Source organism: Rhinolophus sinicus, linkage group LG06 (genome assembly GCF_036562045.2).
Source record: "Rhinolophus sinicus isolate RSC01 linkage group LG06, ASM3656204v1, whole genome shotgun sequence".
Classification (NCBI taxonomy): Eukaryota; Metazoa; Chordata; class Mammalia; order Chiroptera; family Rhinolophidae; genus Rhinolophus; species Rhinolophus sinicus.
The window spans coordinates 99,661,682-99,678,372 of NC_133756.1; the positions used below are offsets into that span (position 1 = coordinate 99,661,682).

The 16,691-nt window shown below is 33.1% G+C and overlaps 1 long non-coding RNA gene across 3 annotated transcripts in view; it reads left to right on the top strand.

Moving 5' to 3' along the window:
- The window catches only part of LOC141572197 (uncharacterized), an 839,411-nt gene that overhangs the window by 382,423 nt on the left and 440,297 nt on the right, over window positions 1-16,691 (top strand). For all 3 annotated transcript variants that reach the window (XR_012497419.1, XR_012497417.1, XR_012497418.1), the window contains exon 5: window positions 13,536-13,613. This is a non-coding gene — a long non-coding RNA (uncharacterized LOC141572197). The remainder of the gene's footprint in view (window positions 1-13,535; window positions 13,614-16,691) is intronic.

A 16,691-nucleotide genomic window follows, 5' to 3' on the forward strand; every position in this document is an offset into this window, starting at 1 on the left:
TGTGAATTACCTGTCATCCAAAGCTTCCTGGCATATTTATAACGGCAAATGAACTATATGCTAAGCATTTTCTATAACGTGCATATAAAACTGTTTATTATGTGATGCACAACAATTGGGTTGGTATATTAGCAAGAAAAGAATGACCTGTATTTGTTTATTTTACAATCATAGTTTCATTTTTGCTGTGCCATCAGTATCTAATCCAAACAAAAATGAAATAAGAATACATATTATTTTTGCTGGCAATTGATGTTGGATTCTCAACATTAGATAAAATTCTTAAGCTTAAAGTAGAAAATTAGACACAAACTATTCATGTTCTGATTATTTTACAAGGCATAGACTTTATTAATGATAGAAAAATAGAGAATCTGCTTTTGCAACTGAATTCTAAATAGACTCTGAAATGTCTAGTAATTTCTATTTTGGTGCTTGTTGAAATAAAGCCAAGATTTACTGATTTTTTTAATTTCTATTGGTGGCATATGAAACATCAGAATTACCTCTATTAATATATGTATATGTATAACTATATATGGATATATATATATATATATATATATATATATATATACACACAAACACACATATAACCATATATAGTTTTTTATGTATATATGTATAAATATATATATATGAATATAAATATCTATATCTGTATCTACATCTATATCTATCTATCTATCTATATATCTATATCTATATATAGATATAGATATATATCCTGGAGTTTTTTGATAGTCCAAATAGGTATTTCCTTTTTTTGACTCTCTCAGACACATTTCCTGGTAAACATCTCCCTCAATTTTAAGTTAAACTGTGACTGAAATGTGAGCTTTGTTGTGTTGGTCTGATATGCATTCAAGCAACCTTTCAGGATCGTAGGTTATAAGACTGCAATATTGGAAACTATCATCTTTTTCAAATGCCATATATATATATATATATATATATATATATATATATATATATTTATATATATTTATATATATTTATATATGTATATATTTATATATGTATATATATAAATGTATATCCATGTATATAGTTCTCCAGTGATTAGAATGTTGAACTCTCATAGAATTAAGTAATAATTAAAGTTAACACCGGATTAATGCATTATAGCAATTAAAATCCCCCATATAGTTTTTAATATCATAAACAACAGAAGTCATTTTTACATGTAAATCAAGAAAGAGGTTTAAGCCAAAAGAAAAATTAAAAGCACTTATTTGAGTGTCAGAGTTTGGAACCAGGATTCACAAATTTAGGCTGAGGAGTGCTCTGAAGAGAGCAAAGGCAAGGTTTATAAAGGCTCTGGTTAAATGTGTCATTCTCAATCTGGCCCTCTTTATGTAAATGAAGGAATAAGGTTAGGGAAAGGTTTAAGATTAGGTTAATTGGGATTGGTTGAGCTCAACAAGCAAATAAAGAATGCTGGTTGGCAAAAGGGGTTGGCTCTTTTAAAATAAAGAATATAGATGATCTAACTGGTTGTCATGGTGAGGGAGATAAGGTCCAGGCCCAGCTGAGAAGTTCAAAAATATATGGAGAGACATGCTTGGTGGAACATAATTTCATGGCCTTGCAGCTCCATTTGTGTCCCCCTTACATAAATGATTTTACTTGGTGATCTCTGTTCACATATGTATGCATTTAGTACGGCCTAAATGAAGAATAGAGAGTTACTGCTGGAGAGAAGAAAAAAAATCATTTGAAAGCCTCTCTCCAATATTTTGTGAGTTATACTATATTTGACCTCAAGAGAAAATAGTTGTATGGATTCTGCAGACTGTTTAGATACTGGTCTTAATTTATTTCACTTTTTGAATAAATACCACTCCTGCCTTCTTTCTTGTTTTTTCTTTCCTCCTTTGCTCCTGTAGGAGGATGAGAAGTTAAAGGAGGGAAATGTAACAAAGGGGTTTAATGATAGATATATGATTAGTGTTGAAGAAATAGTTGGTATATAGATTATATATCATCAAAATATATCTAGCTGAACTACTGAAAATATAGGAGAATTAGGGTTAACCTAGAAAATAAATTGCATGAGCAGATCAGAAATGAAAATTTCTTACATTCAGAGCATAGGTTATTGTCTGTATGTTAAAAATATAATTTTTACTATATCAGTTCACTGAGTAAATCCAATTACTAGGAAAGAAAAAAAAAAAAGAAAAACTCTCTTCAAAGTGGCACCATTATTTCCTTAAGTCCAAATTATGTTTCCTTTCCTGGAGGTTTTTGACAGTGCAAATAGGCATTTCCTTTTTCTGACTCTCTTTCAGACACAATTCCTGGTTAACTCTTCCCTCAATTTTAAGTAAAACAATGACTGAAACGTGAACTTTGTTGTTCTGTTGTTCTGGTACGCATTCAAGAAAACTTTCAGAATCATAGGTTATAAGACTGCAATATTGTAATCTATCACCTTTTTCAAATGCAAGATACTAGTTAATTTTCAATAAGAAAATTATGAAGTGAATAGTGACTTTCATTTTTATTCCTGAAAACTGAAAGCCAAGCATATCAACTTCTAATTTGCTTTACAATGTGATCTTAAGCATTTCAGTTATCTGCCTTTATTTTCCTCACTTATAAAATGGAGATGATAGTATCTAGTCCCTGTCTTCTTTTTCTTGGGTTGTCAGGGAATTGCTAGGTGGTTAATAGAGAGTGTGATTGAAGTTTCTCTACATATAGTCATGCACTGCGTAACAATGTTTCAGTCAAGAACAGACTGCATATAGAAGGGTGGTCTCATAAGATAATGCAGGTGAAAAATTCCTCTCACCTAGTGAAGTTGTAATGTCATAGCACTATGCATTACTCACGTGTTTGTGGTGATGGCGGTATAAACAAACCTACTGCACTGCCAGTTATATAAAAATATAGCACATACGATTATATATAGTACATAATGCTTGGTAATGATAATAAACAACTATGTTACTTTACTATACTTTTATTGTTATTTTAGAGTGTACTTTTTCTACTTATTTGAATAAAAAAAATGTTTGTTGTAAAACAGTATACCAAATTATTACAGCAATAGCCTCCTACATCTTATATTTATCTGATCTCTTGATTGCATCATTTTCTCTTATGCTTGATTTAATCTTCTGTTGTGTTCATCAGGGGCCTTAAGCACACAGAGTCCACTACTAATATTGCCAATAAGAGGCCATATCAATAAATTGACCTGGAGAGAAAATTGAAAGTGTTCAAGGACTATGAAGGTGGAAAAATCAGTGATGGTTATTGATCCCCAGTCTGACATGTCCCAGTCCACTAGAGCTAGGATCTTAAAGAACAAGAACAAAGTGATGGAAGCTGTTAAAGGATCTGCTTCATTAACATCAATAAGACTAACATAAATTTTAGAAGGGGCTCTGTCAGACGTGGAGAAACTTCTAATGACCTGGATAGAAGACCAGACACAGAAGAGTATCCCTCCCAGCATCATGATGATCATGGTCAAAGCAAGATTTGTTTGCAGTGTTTAAAGAAAAGGCTGGACCTGTCTATGATGTTGAAGTTACTGCTGGCTCTGGGTAGTTTAATTGATTCAAGAATCACTATTCTTTACATAATAGGAAAGTCAGTGGTGAATCTGTGAGTACTGCTGTGAACCTAGCTGAAGAATGTTTGGAAACTAGATAAGCATATTGTGGAGGAAAATTACTTGCCAGGGCAAATACTCAGTATGGATGAAACCACCCTATTCTGGACACAGATGCCTGCAAGGACTTTCATCCACCAGGAGGCAATGTCAATGCCAGTTTTTAAGGCTCTTAAGGATAGGATACTAATCTTATTTGAGGGCAATGCTGCGGGCTACGGATTGAAACTCTTTGTGATCTGACACAGTGAGAACCCCAGGGCCTTCAAGCATATCAATAAGCACACACTGTCAGTGAACTACAGGGAGCAATGACAGGTCATGGATGACTGAGCTCCTCTTCCCAGATTCCCCTCTGAATGTCTATGCTAGAAAAATGGAGAAGTACTGTTTGGAGATTTACCTACCTTTCAAGGTTTTACTTACTGTTGATAATACCCTCGGGCCTTTTCCTTTTATTGGTGATTTTCTTCCTAATATCGAAGTGGTGTTTCTCCCTCCGAATACCACCTTTTTTATACAACCAATGGATTGAGAAGTTATAGCAGCTTTTAAGACTTACCACCTGAGGGAGATCTTTGCCAGTCTGTTGCTGCAACTGAGGAAGACACTAAGAAGATGCTGATGCAGTTCTGGAACGGTTACAACATCCATGTCTGTCTGAAGAACCTGCTGGTGTTTTGGGTGAAGTCACCAAGGAGTGTATGACTGGCAACTGGAAGAAGACAATAAAAAGGTCTGTCCATTACTTCAAATATTTGCAAAGGATTAGAAGGTTGCACAAATCAACAAAGCTGCGGTTCAGCTAGCAAACAACTTTAACCTGTGTGTGGATGAGGCTGACATTGACAAGTTCTTCAAGGCGGTTCCAGAGGAATTGATTAATTAATTGTTGGAACTGGAACAGGAATGGATAGCTGAAGAAGATGCAAGAGAAAAGGAAACTACAGGAGAAGGAAAAGAAGAAACCCCAAGAAAATTCACAGTGAAGGGTTTAGCAGAAGCTTTTGCAGACCTTGTGGGGACAGAGCCCCAGAAAGTAGTTTACAGGCTCTCGGCCTCACGTGGAGGGGTGCTGGCTCGGGTAGTGGATGGCCGTCAGCTGAGGCTGGTTGGCTGTCAGCTGTGGCCAGTTGGCCAATTGGCCGCTAGTATAACTGCTGCGGCTACGGAGGAGAGCCGAGGAGCAGAGTTGAGTAGAGTGGAGGAGAGTCGTCTGTCGGTTGGCAGAAAAGCGGACAGCAGGTCGAACGTCGGGTGAACTCAGCCTCCAGTGAGACCATAGTGGTATGACTCCCCTACCTATGGCTCCATGGGTGTTCCTTTTTGGCCTCACCATATCCTGTGTTCTTGTGTGGGGAGCGGGACCAGAGACCCCGCAGGCCGCCCCGCCTGACAAATGGCGCAGCAAGCAGGGTCCCCCGCCTGACAGACCTAAAATTTAAAAACATGGATCCAAATACAGAAATGTTTTCATTAATAGAGAGGGATGTTCATAGTGCATTATGTGCTTACAGGGAAATCTGTAAGAAACAAACAAACAAAAAAAAAAAACAGCAAACTGCCAGGGACATATTTCTGAAACGAGTGACAGCTCCTCAAGAAGAGACTCAGGCAGGTCCATCCTTCAAGATATATTCCAGAAGAAGACGTTATTATCATAAGAGATGACAGCTCCATGTGTATTCTTGTTCCTGAAGACCTTCCATGGGGACAAGTTGTGGAGACAGAAAACTGCGATATTGATGATCCTGACTTGAGTTATGTCTTAACAGAAAACTTAAAAAAGTTATATATATATATATATATATATATATATATATATATATTTAAATTAAAAATAAAAAGGTTATAGAATATATATATATATATATATATAGATAGAGAGAGAGAGAGAGAGAGAGACAGAAAATATTTTGTACAGCTGTATAATGTGTGTTTTAAGCTGTGTTACAAAAGAGTTGAATAGTTAAAACAAATTAAGTTTATAAAAAGTTGTACTAAACTAGGTTAATTTCTTATGAACAAAGATAAATATGTTTTTATCAATTTAGTGTAGCCTAAGTGCACAGTGCTTATAAAACCTACAGTAGAGTACGGTAAAGTCCTCGGCCTTCACATTCACTCACCATCCACGCACTGACTTACTGAGAGTAATTTCAGTCCTGTAAGTTCCATTCCTGGTCAGTACCCTACACAGGTTGGACTGTTTTAAACTTTTATACCATATTTTCACTGTGTTTACTTTTTTATGTTTAGATATGTTTAGATACATAAATACTTACTATTATAATGCAATTGACTACAATTCAATATGGTAACATGCTGTACAGGTTTGTAGTCTAGGAGCAAAAAGCTACACTATCTAGCTTAGGTGTGTAGTGGGCTATACCAACTACTAGGTCTGTGAAAGTGCACACTGTGATGTTCACACAATGTTGAAATTGCCTAAAGACGCATTTCTCAGAACATATCCCTGTTATTAAGCGATTCATGACTATATTGGAGAAATTAAAGCTAAGTAAACTTAGCTTTGTTTTGCTTGACTTGGTTTGCCGATTTTTATTTTTTGGGGGGCATGGTGCTTTTTAAAAGTTCTTATATAAGTTAATTGTAATATTAAATAATACTAGAAGTTGAAGATAAGCTCGTGGAATAAAATAAGAAAAAAATAAAACAATGGAATTCTCAACATGACAAAAATTCTTATTTTAGTTGTAAAGTTTGCCAATTTTTTCAATGTTTATCAACTGAACTTTTGCATCCTATAGTAATTTAGGCTTCTCTATTATCCCACAGACTAAGTGCTTAAGATAGAAAGAAAAATATTACTTGTCATCAGCACTAGAAGCATAGGTTAGGGAGACAAAAATACAAATCAATGATTATGACAGGTATGATAATTGCTTGACAGAAATCTTTGAAGAATGCTAAGAAAAATACTAGAGAGGAGAAATGAAGTCAGACTAATCTCCTAAGTGTCCCAAGAATGGTGAAACGTGGCCTGAATTATAGGCCTGGGGAAATGACAAACGCAAATCCACAAAGTCATGGGGTAACATTACACCTCTGGAATTTACAGGTATTTCCTTATGACTGCACTGCCTGAGTGGGACTGGTGAAAGATGAGACTAGAAGAGTGGACAGGAGATAAATATAAAAAACTAAGTATGCGTGGTAGTCAGTATTCCATTCAAAACACACTGGGAAGATCACCACTAATGGAGTTTACACTGGGAAATAATTAATGAAGCCTTTGTTTTGCTTCGCTTTGGTTTTTCCCCCCAGGAAACATTATTTTGTTATTAGAATATTTAAGAATGTATTTCAGTATAGGGACCAGAACCATGAAGTTATATACATTCTAAGCAGGACAGTTATCATAGAAAAAGTTGGAAAACTTGTTGATAACCCTCCTCCTATCTTAAATTTACCATTTCAGATGATTTTATAAGTTACTATTAACAAACCTCAAAATCATGCAATTTCAATACCATTTGAAACACTACAATAAAGAGAACAAGCAAATACTTTAAAGTTCTTTTTTTAACAAAAGCAGAGATATATTTACAAAATGACAAAACTAGTACTAAAAACAAAAAGAAAAACAAAAATAACAAAAAAAAAAAACACTACAAACCAATACAGTCATGAATATTTTGCCAAAATTCTATAAAAATCGAGTAAGTCTTATAAAATATCCATATCATGACTTAGGTGGTTCATTCTAGATTTGTGAGACTACTTGAATATTAAGAAGTGTATAAACTATAATATTGGTAAGTCAAAGAAAAAAATGATCATCTCCATAATTACATAATTTTAGGTAAGGTATTTCATAAAATCCAATAGCCATTAATGCTAAAAACTCATAAGCAAAAACAAAACTAAATAATCAAACAAAAATATAAATATAATAATTACTAAAAATACTAGTAAAATAGAACCGCATAAATAGATGGAAACTGCCTTATCATGATGACTGTGTATATGTGTATAAAGAAAAACTATCAGCATGCTTAATGGTGAAATTTTAGAAGGACTTCCATTAAGCCTGATGCCACTATTGCATTATTATTTAATATTTTTCTGACTGATGCAGTTAGGTAAGCGGAAGGAAAATCATTAATGCTCATTGGGAGAATAAATAAATTAATTGTGAAGCATCCATACAAAGGACTATAAGTCAGCTTTGGAGTAATGAGATAGGAGGAGTGAAATAGGTCTATATGTACTGATACAGAATGATTTATTCTGTGAGTGAAAATAGCAAGATATAGAAGATTATGTTGTGTCATTGGAATTAACCCCTGGTTGCCCACAAAAGGTGAAAAGAATTCACAGACTCAGCCTGAAATGAGGAGAGCAAGGTAGTAAGTTTATTCAAGAAGAAAAAATCTGGCTTAGACATTGCCAGGGCAGAGGACTGCACCTAACTTTAGGTTAGCTTTGAGGTCATTTGATTGATATATGTTGGTTATATAACTAGTTTCTTTCTGCACATGCTCTTACCCAGAATACTACAGAAAAATCCACGGGTGGGTGGGGGTGTCGGGGGAGGCAAGCCTTAATGTTCATTCCATTCTAATTGCATTATAATTAGGCTAGAGTTCAACTAATGGGCAGGTTTTGGCAGTTTGCATGTTTATGAAGAACCAGTTAAAACCAGTTGGTCTTATCTCCTCTTTTTATGTTGCTTTAGACACCTAAGATTTATTTCTAATGGATGAGCCTGGGCAGTTCCTGGGGAGGGGATGCAGGCCTGGGCAGTCTCCCTTCAGGTTGACTTTTATTAACCCTTTTCTGCCTCATCAGATTATGTATAATAAGCTTTCATTTCTATAAAGAAGACATACATATATAAACATATATTTGTTCATACATGTGTGGGCAATTTCTAGAGTGACACACACATAAACATATGCACAAATGCACAAACTACTATTTATTCTGTTTGCCTTTGGTAATGGAATGAGAACTGTGGAACAGAGTTTTCTTTTCATTATATAACATATATCTTTTCTTAATTTTATTTAGCCATAACATGTATAATGTATCCCTTTTAAATAGATTTCTTAAAAATTCACAAAAAACTAAATTTCTTAGATAATTTGGCTTTTAGTATTTGTTTTACATAAAAAATTTGTCATTTTTAAGTCAATCTTACCACAAAATCCCTGCTTCCTATGCATTCCCTTTTGCAACTGTGCTTTTGGTCATACATTTTTAACTTGGTATTTTGGAGTCCATTTTTTCTTCGTAATTCTATTTTAGTTATCGTAGTTTAGAATTGGCACTACATCTGTTATCTACCATTTCCTTGGAAAAACATTGAGTCATAAGATTCAATGATTAATATTTTGACCTAAAAAAGTTACTCAACAGTTTGAAGTGAAGGCAATTAAATTTTTAAACTTAAATATGGTCAAGAATAATGGTGTTGAAGTTTACAAATTAAGGCATATAGATCATTGCTTATAAACAATACAACTATGGCTTTTAATGGTAGCTAATAAAATATCTTACTCCTTTTTCTACATTTAGCCTAGGGCAAAACTGTAGTCTCATTATATATAGAATACAAAATTTAAAAACAAAGTACTTCCCTTGGGCGTTTCATTTAATTTAAGACTCCTGAATTGGGGGCTATTCTTGTATGGCTCAAGGAAGAATTTTGTTTCTTATGAGAACAAGAAGCAGAGACAGTAGCAAAACAAATGAAGTATTTAGAACAAAAGTAAAATAAATAATTGAACATTAGTCATTAAAATTAACATGGACTTTTCACTAGATTGTGGAAAAAAAGAAACAGTCTCCATTCAGAAACGATCTACGTGGCTCAAGGCCAAAATGGGTTTTTAAGCATAAATAATCTAGGTTAATTTGCTCCACAGATAAATTTTCAGGTTTTTAATTTGACTATTTTTCACATGGTTTCATATAAAACCTTTTATTTCCTTCATCCTGAAGTGGTAATAGTGGTGACGATATCTAAGATAATTTATTCTAAAATCATCAACATGAGGCAAATTAGGTTTCACTTAGAAATAAACAAACTGAGGTTAAGCAAGGGGGAATTTCAGTACTGTTCTGAGTATCTGAGATTAGAATCCATTGCAGTGATAGCAAGCTTTGTAATTAAGCTGCTGTTTCTTTCTTCAATTGACTCTGGTTCTCAAGTCTACTATTATACATGTCAATAACAGTAAATAAAGAACCTAGGTTCAAATAATTTTCAGTAAATGGGAAATGTTATTTCCCTAATGATGATTGGTATCTCGGGTTCTCAAACAACAAATTATTTCTTCAGTGACTTTGGCTTCTCTATCCTCTCATTGATTCTTACCATTATTTTATTTTTTCCTAGCATGCAGATTCAGTCATTTAAGTAATCTGTAGGTCAGGAAGGTTTTATTGTGGTGGTGGTTTTATTTATTATTTTTTTAATGGTGACACAGTTGAATATGCCCAGCCAATACCATAATATTATTAATAATTTGTATTTGCCTGTGCTACTTGAAACTTCTCAAATACCATAGTTTTAATAATTATATAATATTAGCTACACAAAAACTCTTTGCAATGTTGCATATTAATATACTTGACTAGTTTTAGTAAATTTTAGTAACTGATTTTCAACAGTAAAATAATATTACATAATTTTACTAATAGATATTGTCAAAATGAGAAATGGCCAAATGTGTACATAAGTTTAATGAGTTTATTTGAGCCAAACTGACACAATTGCCTGGAAGCAAAATCTCAACAGATTAAGAAAATGCTTTGGAAAATAGCAGTTTCACAGCTTATTTTGTACTTTAGAATCAAAGGAGAAGATTTAAAGAGGGTTACATGAAATACATTGGTGGTAGATTAAAGGGTGGGAGAAAGCAAAACGGAAATCTCTGGAATTGGATAAAAAATGAAATGGAGAGACACATACTTCTTTTGCATTGGTGGGCACAGGATAGTTAACAATTAACATTGTACAGCACAGATAGATCTGTTATTCAGGGAAAAATATAACAATGAGGGGTTCTGTAGTCTAGCGTTCTGGTGTGGTGGGTTGTACCAAGATGTCCGAAAATCACTCTCACATTCCAAGGGCATGTTATCTTAGATGCAAAAAGACAATAGACAGGCTCACTTAAGGTAAAGATTGACTTTTGTCAAGGAAACTACAGGCCAAGGATGTAATTACCGGCCATGACCTGCTTTTACTTAGGAATTTTTATGTCCAGACCATCCTATGTGGTTAATATCAGTCTCTGAGTTTGTAGGGCCTGCCATGCAGCTTCCCCTCAGCTTGTCAGGTTTAGTATATGGCCATTATTTGTCCACAATATCTACTTATATGATCATTTTTTACATAGCTCATTGTTCTCCTTTGTATGACTGACATAAAAAGAAACTGTTTTTCTCTGAAGTCTAAATATCTTGCCAATTTTTTTTCTGACATTCTACTAGCACATGGCACACTAATTACTCTATTAAGAAGCCTGTTTATTAACACAAGAAAAGTAAAATAGTAAATAATAAAAATGAAATAGAAATCATCCCATCTACACGAGACTGTGACAATAAGAATGAAGTGAAATGAGGAATAATTATCCTATCAAATAATTAATTTGATAAATATAAAAATATTGGAATGATTTATTTATATATATCTGTCATTCATTGTACACATAGCTATGAGTGTAAGTCTAGCTTTCAACTCCTAAAGTAATAAAGAATAAGTAAAACAATAGGAAATATAAGAAAAGTAGAAGCCTTCGAAGTCTCAGACATTCTTGAACCAGGGAGTCATGAGAATTATTTCCTTAGTGTTCTTTATTAATTTACACACATGTGTTTATAATTAAAAGTTGATAAATAGGTTAAACAACACATTAAAACAAAACTGAAAAAAAAAAAAAAACTTAGAGTATTTGTTTCTTGATGAGTTTGTTAAGGAAATAGTCCAATGCTTTATAATTTTAAGAATGTGGGGCTTGTTGAAAACATAGGTCATAGAAATCCGTTGGCAAATTCAGATTCATTACATAACACACATGGCTTAAGAATTTGCATTTAAACTAGTACCACATTTGAGTCTAATGCAGATGTTAGAGAAACATTAGCCTAGGGATTTTTCTCAAATTTACCACTTTCAGTAATTGAATTTTTTACATTATCCAAAGAAAGATGGAAACAAGAAACTTACCCTTATCAAACAGATTCACAACAAACAAATTAATAAAATATGAGCATTACTAAATAACTAGAAACAACTTCCTAACAGACTAGATTGTGTTGTTTTTGGAGGATCTTCTCCATAGCAAGCAAATTATTTCATAATGACATATTTCATTTCATTGAGCTTGGAATTAAAAAGGGACAAGAGATGGCTCTCACTAGACAGATTTAAGAACTTGTGAATGGATGATTCACTCATCTCTACTATGGCAGCATTTCTCAAACTGTGTAAAATGTGCATATGCAACCCAGGATATCTTCATAAAATGCATATCCTAATTCTGTAGGATAGGACCTGATATTTTGAATTCCTAACAAGCTCCAGGCGATAGACATAGTGAAGTTGCTGATTTAAGTATCACACTTTAAGAAGCAAAGCACAAGGAGAATTCTAGAATATCAAATATTCTAGTTAGCTGGTCAACATACTTCCTCTAAGCTATTATTTATTTCACCCAATGAATTTTCCCCTGTCAAATATGTACTGTAATTAAATGTGCAGAAGTTATTTCCCTCTTGTGAATTTATACACACACTCATTTTGCTTGGAGCACATGTGCACAAACTCTTAATCTAGAAAGTTTATCTCTTAAATGGTGTTGCTTAGTGTACCATGAATATTTTCAACTTAATCAGATAAAATTAACTTTCTAAAGTTGTATCAACATTCTCTCATAATAATGCACATGCTCAACTATATTTTATTTTACTTTTGATTAACATTCCCATTTTGTTAACAGGGCAGAAGATTTTCATAATTTTCTGGGCATTTTTTCTACTTTTATTCTGTTATGCAATAATTTACTTTGCCCATTTTGCTATTGAATTGCCATTTTCATATTAATTTGTAGGGTTTTTCAATATATTCTGGGTATTAATAATTTGTCAGTTGTATGAGTATCAAACTTCCAGTTTATGTTTTGGACTTTTCTTCCCTTTATGGTAGCCATTGAGGAATAACCATGATTAATTTCAATGTTTTCAATATCTATCTATCTATCATCTGTTTTTAAAATTTTTCACTTTTTGTAATTTGCTTAAGAGCTTCTCTACACAAAATTAATAAATTTTCCTAGGTTATCATTTTAAAACCTTTAATGCTTATCCTTTATGTAGAAATCTTCATTCTTCCTGGAATTGATTTTTTGTGTGTGTGTGAAGCAAGTAGTTAATGTCTTATTCTTTCATATGGATAATAACAATTTGTTAAATGCTCCATCATTTCCCAATGACAATTGCTTTTCCACAATTTCAATTGTGTTATGGATCAAGTTTTCCTGTATGATTGGGTCTGTTTATCAGTTTTCTATCAGTTTCATTAGACGATTTGTCAATCTTCACAGTGTGTCTATTAATGTTTCTATTGATGTAAGATAGGGCAGTGCTCCCCACATATTCTATTTCTCCCAGAAAGTTTCAGACATTATTTACACTCAGATTCTTTTCAAATCAACTATTCAAAACATATACAAGACCCCAGTTAAGGTTTGAGTGAACTGGGAAAGACTGACATCTTCATAATCTTGAGTCTTTATAAAAGCACATTTTCACGAATTTTAAAGTTTATTTTAGAGTCCTATGACCAAAAGAAAACCACGGATATGATTTTTGTGTGATTTGTAAGGCTAGACTACAAAAGACATTGCGGTCTCTGCTTTGGTCTCTACAGAAGCCAGAGGCCATGCCATGAGGACGCCCAAGTAGCACAGGGGAGTGATCCACTGGAAAGAAGTGACTTGTCAACAATGTGAGTAAACATTTTGGAAATAAATGTTTCATTAAAACTAACACCAGCCAATATCTGACTGAAACCTCATGAGGGATCCTTAGCTAGATCTACCCCTGAATTCCTGACCCATAAAAGATGTGAGAGATAATAAATCATTACCGTGGCTTTAGCTTATGTATTTTTCAGTGATTAATTAGACAACAACAGGTAAGTAATATAGTAATATAATAATAGTAATATAATTTATGCAATTATAATTATTACATTGTATGTTCAATATTTGTGTAGATTTATCCACATTTATCATTTTGTGCAACTCTCTGTTTTACTTCTCAGTCTTTCATTTTGGGAAAGACATTTTGACTTTTCTACTTATTGGAGTATATGCTTCAGAAATGGCATACGTCAGTTTCTGGGTTTAAATTGTGTTTCTGTTTCAGTTTGTCTGAAATTGTTTAATTTCCTCCTTATATTTGAAAGTAAGTTTTTTGGGTTACCATTTTAACTTACTGTTCTATTTTTGGTTGTTTTGGACACACTATCAATACAGATCTAATTTACGTTAAAATATAGATTTTTGTTTGGTTTTGTTTTTCCAGAATGTGAAAATAGAGTGAATTCCAGCCTCAGGCTAACATATGGTCCAGCCTATAATTTAGATTTTTAGGAGACACTTTTATAATTTTTCTTCTCTTCATTCATATTCACATCTAACACAAATATTGCAGTCTTCTGGCCAATGGTAGACTTAGTATTATCATTTTTATTTGTTTGTTTCTCCTTTCTCAGGGCATGTAAACTTCTGGTCTTAGACCCAAAGCCTTTTCTTTATAAGCCGTAGATCATGAGGCCATTACACCTGAAGCTCTAGGCTAGAGGTGAAGTACTAATAACGTTGAGGCCCACTGACCTTTCTAGTCTTATGCTCCTGTAAATCTTCTGGCTTTAGAAGAGTTATCTTCTTGTCAGCTCATCCACACATTTAAGGTAATTGTTACAATATTTGTTTTGACATTTTAAATGTTTTGTAACAGGTGTATTTTAGAACATCTTATTTGCAATATTGCAATTACAGAAGTCCTTGGCATTGAACATTTTAAGCTAATGCATTCTGAAATCTCATAGTGTTGTAGGAAATGATTTGGAAAAATGAACAAAAAATACTAGATACAAGGATTTCAACATAGGTATTTTTAAAAGATGATGAAAACAAAGGCTTGAATATGATACATTGTGGCTCTGATTTATGATTGATAGGTATAGATAGTGAATGCAGGATAGTTTTTTAAAAGTTTTGTGCTGAAGGCTAGGATGGAGAGAAAGAAAAGAGCATGAATAAAATAATACGAAGAGGTGAGAACTTGTAGATGTTTGTTTTATATATTTTCTATATTCTTCATAAACATTGTGATGAGGGAATCTATGGAGATTTAAAATAGTGGAGTTGAGGAAATATGGATGTTTTATCTCAATTATCCTAAGGATTGTTTCAGGGAAATAACTAAAGATTAACTTCAAAGACACAGTACATCGCAAGGCCTAGTCAAAGTTTCATAAAATAAATTTGTTGTAGATTCTTTCAGGTTGTTTCTGTTTTTCTCTTCTCCCCCCTACCCATATAATTCAGTAGCAATTGTGAAAGAGTAGAATTGAAAAATCATGACAATTGCTCATGTTTTCATATGTAGAAATTGTCAAGGTAAATATGCCAGAGATAAAAGGAAGTAAAGATACAAATCGAAAACACACATTGAATAAACTATACAAGCTACACTTGCAAATTGTTTATTCACAATTTAAGAACCTTGTCCCAAACTGCACGGGCAACTTAAATAAACAATGTAAAAGTCAAAATAATGGGTTTGGGGAGTATAGTTTTTCCTATGGTTTATTATAGGAAAATAATGTCTTCTCATCCTACATTTTAAAATTAAAGTATTAAAAACTCTTGTGAAAATACAGAAAAATCTGAGGAATACAATATAATAAAACCTTAACTCTTCAGTTTTCAGGTTAGTTTTCATGTTTTAAACTCATGAAAAAGTGACAAGTAAAAATCTAGAAAAAAAGAGAGCTTCCTGGCATGGCAGATGTTCCCTTGTAAAACAGAGTGCTGGTATAGAATATTGGATTAAAAAATAATGTTTTTAAATAAATACAATTACATATTACATACAAAGACATATTTTGCATTATAATCACAGGTGACCAGGCTATAAAAAGCTTGAAGCCACATTTGCACAAAAAGTAATAAACATTTCCTGACTGCCTAATGTTGAACCTAAGTCATTGATAGGTGGCAGAAAATACTTATTTTTCATTTTGTGTTTTACATCCTTTTTAATGCATCTTAGAAGACTTCAAAATAAAAGACACCAATTTTTTCTCCCCACACCTAATGGGTGCTTCAGATGGGACTAAAGATTTTTTGATTAAACAGAAGCAAAACATTAGGGTTCTATTGGGATAAAGTTTAATTAAGACCTCAAGTGAAGAGTTCTTGCCTAAGGAAACCAAAGATAAAGTGACCAAAGTATTGACTAAATGAGAAGCTGTGCAGAAGATTGATGATGTCAGGTATTTAGGCAGAATAAAAATTCCTGGAGGGATCATAGTTTTGGATCTAGATAAGAGCATGGAACCAAGGGACAAAAACTTGTGAAAATATTAAAACAAGTGGAGAATTAGGGTAAACCTTGACTGATGCCAGCTTTCTTCTATGACTTAATTTCGTATTCTCAGAAGGCCATATTATAAGGAAGTTACTATTCATCTTAACTGGTCCAAGATAAGACAAAAAAACAGTGAATGTAACTTCACTTGGGGATTCGGTAGACTCTCAGTGCTTTTTAAAAATACTTTTCTAGTTATACAAATCTCGATTTAATAGAATTTCTTTCTATTCCTGATATTATATTCAAACAAGGAGTGAACCCCAGCCTAAATACCGTATTTTGCCGCATATAATGTGCATTTTTTTGCCCAAATTTGTGATGGAAAAATAAGGATGCACATTATACATGGGTAGTACTAATTGCATATCTATATAAATGTTTAATATTCATTTATTTATGCTTATGATTTAAAAGTGTAACT